Here is a 6,548-nt window from a genome sequence, read left to right as displayed (position 1 = left end):
CACGATTTGTAGTACTAGGGCAGTAGAAGACAAAAAAATACCACATAGGTAGCACATACGGACGTGTTGCATCGAGTTGTTGATTGCACAAATCTGAAAGACACATTCTGTTTCTATCTTGGGATATTATAGTCACACTAACAACGACCAAAAACATTTGAATTAACACTTTCATATTTTGTATAGGGCCATCTTTTCACCTGCAAAGGAAAGATCCTAAAGATAGAGGACTGGACGTGCAAAAAGAATATGGATGACATCAGAAACGGCATAGGTTGCCTTAAGCACGGGAGACAACACGATAATTATTGGGTACATAAAGTTATACTACAAACACCTTCTAACAATAGCTTAAAAAGAGTTGCAGGTACTGTTTCAAAGTCATCTTCCAGGATGACTCTAGAGAAGCCAGATTTACCTTCTTCGAAGAATCAGGCCAACCATGCCAAACATTGATATCACAAACTGAACCAAACAAACGCAATGATCTACCATCAAATATATATATATATATATGCGTGTTATAAGAAGGCTGTTATTCATGATTCTTCTAATGGTTCGGTGGAAAAGATGGCCGAGCAAACTGAAAGCTTATCTTATCAGGTGACCATTGCATCCTTGTGATATCACTCAGACACACATATACATACCCATTAGATATTAAATCAAGGGTTTTATTGCACTTTTTGAAGCTTCGAACCTACCTTCTCTGGTATGAGAAAGAAGCAGGTTGGTAATGGGTTTTGTAGTTCATCGCGGATTGCTAAAATAAACTTAGGGTGTGCGCCCTTCTACATGAAAATGACCAAGGTACTGGTCAAACTGTCAAAGACCTCTAAGTAATTCAAAAAAGTTATTTTTGACATTAACCTCAACAATATAATGATTCATAATCCTTTTTTTTTTTATTATTTTACTCCATATGTTGTAAGAGATGTGTTAAAAAGATGGTGCTTAAAGTTCATTCAATATACCAAAAGGTAACCCTCCTATGAAGTACAAGGATCAAATTCATTTAATTATGATTACATATATAAATGTATACCAAAAGGTAACCCTCCTATGAATTACAAGGATCAAATTCATTTAATTATGATTATATATATAAATGTATCTATTATAATTGATATGTGCATTTTTATTAGTGTTACTGGAACATATTAGCGAGACATGATGGAAACATATGTGCATGTTTATTTTGTATGCCCTAGAGTTATTAAGTTTTAATTGATGTGTGCATGTTTATATAGAGTTACTGAATTACACATAGGTAGTGAGAGATGGTTTGAAACATATTTGGGTCAAAAAGTTGATGTCTATATCAGAGGCTTAAATGGGTCAAATTTGTCTTCACTATATGTAAGTGATGCTAATGTTTCATGATAGATATCACAATTAAAATCTTTGTACCAACTGTGAAAAAAAAACCCTTTATAATTTAGAAACTCATATGTTAATGATTTTAGGATTGTTTTATTGTTCAAATGCAAGTCATTGAATGAGGTATTATCTTATGCAGTAGAGGTCTCATATCGTCTAATAGAGGAAAGTTTGATGTATTTTTTGAATACAAATATGCATGACGCATGCTTGCAAATTGTCAAAGATTGCAAGTAAGATTCACAATATTGTACTGATGTTTATTGTAGAGAATTGAGCCCTTTGACTTTTGATTAGAATTTTGTGCATTTATGTATGTAGGGTGTTAAAAGATCATGTATCGAATTATTGGGTGTCCACATAGGAGAGGGATTGGGGTTCGCAATTTTCATAAAAATCATATCGAACCAGAGGCTTCTTATCATTGAAGGTGCCAAGCGCTCGTACTCAGAGCAAGTATATGGATGATAAGTTGGATCCCAAATTCATCGAGATAGATTAGATAACATTATTCTGTAATGGTTTTATTTCGATTACTACCGTAATGTTAAACACGAGATGTGGACTGAAGCGTAGGCTTTATGATAATATACTTTCTAACGCATCTTTAATAGCCCGACCATTAAATCTTAATAGATGATAGAATAGAGGAAGAGAGATATTGAACTTGTAAGTTCTGTGTGTATTATTCAGAGTATTGTGCCTTCTATATATAGAAGGTGTAATTACACTAAGTATCCATAAACTATAACTAGAACATAACCTTATACAATTATAGTTGTCTAATATTCCCCCGCAAGCTAAGGGCGGGATACGACTTGTAGCTTGGATCGTAATAGAAGAAATCTTGGTGAGGACAACGGCTTGGTGAAGATATCAGCAATCTGATCGTCAGTAGTTATAAACTGAACTGAAAGTTTTTGTTGAGCAACTCTTTCTCGAACAAAGTGAAAATCAACTTCAACATGTTTTGTATGTGCATGAAAGACTGGGTTAGCTGAGATATACGTAGCGCCAAGGTTATCACACCATAAGGTAGGAACTGATTTAACAGGCACACGAAGTTCACGTAATAAATCTTGAAGCCATGTTAGTTCTGCAACTGTGTCAGCTAGGGCCTTGTATTCAGATTCTGTTGAAGATCGAGAGACAGTCTTTTGTTTTCGTGCAGACCATGATACTAGGTTTGAACCTAGATATATAGCATATCCTCCCGTGGATCGACGGTCATCTGGACAACCTGCCCAGTCAGCATCAGAGAAGCTAGTCAGTGAGTTGTATGTGGAATCAGTGTAGGCATGAAGCACTGTTCCGGAGTCGTGTATAAATCGTAACCCATAATTGGCAGTGCCCTGTAAGTAACGGAGAATTCGTTTAACTGCTGACCAATGATTTATCGTGGGACAATGCATGTACTGACAGACTTTGTTGACTGCGAAAGTGATGTCCGGTCGAGACAATGTAACATACTGAAGGGCACCTACAATTTGACGGTATTGAACGGGGTTGTCAAATGTTGCACTATCACCAAGAGCAAGGTTTGCGTTGGTTGTCATGGGAGATGAAACCGGTTTAGCATTAGATAAGTCGGGGCGTTCCAAAAGTTCATGTATGTATTTGCGTTGTGATAGGATCATGTCGTTACCATTCCTTGTGACTTCAATCCTGAGAAAATAAGACAAGTTACCCATGTCTTTAATAGCGAATGAGCGGCTGAGACTTTGTACCACCATATCTATTTCTTTTGTATCGTTCCCTGTTAAAATAATGTCATCAACATACACAAACATATATAGAAGAGTGTTCCCATTAGAGTAGATGAATAAGGAAGTATCCGTTTTCGACCCATGAAATCCAAGAGAATGAAGTGCTGTAGAGAGTCGATGAAACCATGCTCTAGGTGCTTGCTTTAATCCATATAAGGCTTTGTGAAGGAGGCACACATGATTTGGTGTAGCTGAATTGACGAATCCCGGTGGTGGTTGTAGATAAACTGTTTCGTGAAGATCACCATGTAAAAAGGCATTTTGTACATCAAGTTGCCTGAGGGACCATTTCTGAGACACAGCCAAGGAGAGAACAACACGAATGGTTGTTGATTTTACAACGGGGCTAAATGTTTCCTGATAGTCGATGCCTGGTTGTTGTCGAAACCCTTTAGCAACTAAACGTGCTTTGTAGCGTTATACTGCCCCTGTTTGATCCCGTTTTAATTTGTATACCCACTTGCAATCAACCACATTAGAATTTGGAACACGAGGTACTAGTGACCAAGTACCATTCCGCACCAACGCTGAATAATCTTCAGTCATGGCTTTACGCCAGTGAGGATCTTTGTTAGCAATGCTAAAGTTTGCTGGTTCAGTGTCGGACGAGGGACCTCTTGTATGATAGGAGGTGGCCTTATGTTGGTGGATTTGTTTTGGATTTGGGCGAAGATTGGCTGGTCGAGAACGAGGAGGTGGCTCAGTGTTTGTGGAAGTGGTGGTAGTAGTAGCAGTAGTCTGAGGTAGTTAGGTAGTTGGTTGTGACTTTGTTTAGGTGGTGATGAGGAGGTTTTTGAGCGACGATGATATGTGTGAATGATAGGTGGTTTGATCGTGCCGTGTCCAAGCGGTGTAGTGGTGGTATTTTGTGGTTCTGGTGGGACAGAATGAGTTTTAGGAACTGTGGAAGGTGAATCTTTAGTTTGTGAGGTAGGATTTGGATATTTAGAGATGTAGGGATTGACTGGATGTGTAGAAATGGTTGTATCAGATTGTTTAAAAGGAAAAGATTGCTCATTGAATCGAACATGACGGGCTATATAAATATGATCCGACTTTGGGTCGAAACATCGATAGCCATGATGGGCAGTACTGTAACCAAGAAATACACAACGTGTAGATCGAAAATCCATTTTGTGGTTGTTGTATGAACGAAGACGAGGGTAGCATTGGCACCTAAAAACTCGAAGAAATGAAAAATCAGGTTTATGTTTGAACACATGTTCAAAGGGTGAGGTTGCTGAGTTTGTTCTGGATGGCATTCGATTGATAAGATACACTGCAGTTCCAAAAGCAAAATGTCAAAAACGTTGTGGTACATGTGATTGAGCGAGTAGAGTAAGACCGGTTTCAACAACATGGCGATGTTGTCTTTCAACCAAACCATTTTGTTCATTTGTATGAGGACAGGAAAGACGATGATTGATGCTTAGTGGAGAAAAGAATTGAGGGAGATTTCTAAATTCACCTCCCCAATCAGTTTGAACAGATTTGAGTTTGGTCTGAAATTGTCGTTCAACCATTGCCACAAATTGCTTAAAGGTGGCGTAAACATCAGATTTGAATTTTAATGGGAAAAACCGCATAAATCATGAAAAGTGATCAACACACAGCAAAAAGTATTTGTGACCATAGAATGAGGTAACAGGCGCAGGTCCCCATACATCACAAAAGACTAAATCCAAAATGTGCGAACTTTTATAAGTAGATGGTAATAGATGAAGTTTAGAGGATTTTCCAACATTACATGAATCACAAAAGGTGGTTGTAAACTTATTTTGTAAAGGCAAATGATATTTAGATAACATGAACTTCAAAAGTTGTGGATGTGGATGTCCGAGTCTTTGATGCCATGTAATTGAAGATGCACGGGTAGTGGAGAATGCTACTTTGTGAACTGGTGAATACTGAGGAAGATGGAAGGAGTAAAGACCACCATTACTTGGACCCGTGAGGAGGGTAGTGTGTGTAATCTTGTCCTTCACAGCAAAGAAAGTTGAGTGAAATTCAAAATACACATTGTTATCAAGACAACTTTTGTACAGAAAGTAGTTTATGTTTTGTTTTAGGAACATGAAGTATGTCTTTGAGGGAAAAGGTTTTGTTTGGAGACGAAAAATGTGAGGAACCAACGTGTAGAATGGGTAAACCCTTACCATTTCCAACATGAAGATTGTCCTCACCGTAGTAGACCTCGGAGTTGCCAAAGTTGGATAGGTCTGGAGCAACATGGTGACTAGAGTCTGTGTCTGGGATCCAAGAGGTTGACGCTTGGGAGCGATATTCTGTAAAGTTGGCTGAAGGTGACTGTCGTCTCATAGTAGCAGGGTTACGATTAGGACATTGAGATGGGATGTGCCCAATCCCACACCTGTTGCATGTGCCAAAAACTGTGTTTCGATTAGAAGCCCAGTTAAATGAATTTCGATTTCCTGCTTGATTTCTGTTGTTATAGTTGCCTCGTCCACGTCTGTAATCACGTCCACGACCACGGTTATTGCCAGATCGGTTAATGTACATGGCTTGTGCAGCCGGTGTATGGGCAGGTTGAGCTTGGAGTCCAAGTTGAGATAAAAGCAATTGTATGGCTTGAAGCTGATCTGTTTGTGAAGCGGGCAAGACATTATTAGGAGCTGGTGAATTGTGACTTTGTGTGCAAGTCGTGAATGCTTGAGCTGAAGGAATGTCGGGTACAGATTTCTTGATCATGTAGTCGTGGTCTGATAGCAGACCATGAAGGTCTACAAAGGTAGGGGGCTTTTCGCGGCCCAGAAGGCTTGATTTTAAACCGTTGTATTCCTCTCGTAGTCCTGATATAACTAGCATCACCAAACTTTTTCTTTCATCTTTTCACCTATGTTAGCGAGCGCAACATCGTATTCTTGAGTCCTAGTTAGGTAGTCTGCGGTTGTTTCATCTGGCTTCATCTGTAGTCTGAGAAGCTGGGTTTTCAAAGTGTATTCTCGAGAGGAAGTGTGAGGAGCGTAGGCACGCTCAAGGGACAACCAGAGATCACTAGACGTTACTCCTTGAACATGTTGGAATGATGCTTCGGATATGGTAGAAAGGAGGAGCATTCTTATATGAGCATCATTAGGTACCCAATTAATGTAATTGGGGTTTGGTGTTTGAGACTGTGTTTCTTCATCTTTTTCTGACATTGCCATATTCAGAAATAGATAAAAGATAAGATAATAATTTTTTTTTTTTTTTTTTCTTTTGTCTTTTTTTTTTTTTTAAATAAAAAGTATAAATTAAAAATTAAAAATATAAATATAAGATAACTATAACGATTAGATTTAGATAGGAAAGATAATACGGAGTAATACTGTATAAAAAGGAAGGATGAAAGTTAAAAGACTTCAGTTTTTTTTTTTTTTCTCGTTCCACAGCTGAACAAAC

General features: G+C 38.3%; 1 long non-coding RNA gene across 1 annotated transcript; it reads left to right on the top strand.

Annotated features, from left to right (window-relative positions):
• The first annotated feature begins 515 nt into the window (after positions 1-515).
• LOC139843843 (uncharacterized) lies at positions 516-2,076 on the top strand. The gene is made up of 3 exons (XR_011757724.1): positions 516-603; positions 1,520-1,613; positions 1,702-2,076. It is a non-coding gene; the product is annotated as an uncharacterized lncRNA (long non-coding RNA).
• The last annotated feature ends 4,472 nt before the right edge of the window (positions 2,077-6,548 follow it).

Source organism: Rutidosis leptorrhynchoides, chromosome 4 (assembly GCF_046630445.1).
Source record: "Rutidosis leptorrhynchoides isolate AG116_Rl617_1_P2 chromosome 4, CSIRO_AGI_Rlap_v1, whole genome shotgun sequence".
Taxonomy (NCBI): Eukaryota; Viridiplantae; Streptophyta; class Magnoliopsida; order Asterales; family Asteraceae; genus Rutidosis; species Rutidosis leptorrhynchoides.
This window is presented reverse-complemented; position numbering and strand designations above follow the sequence as displayed.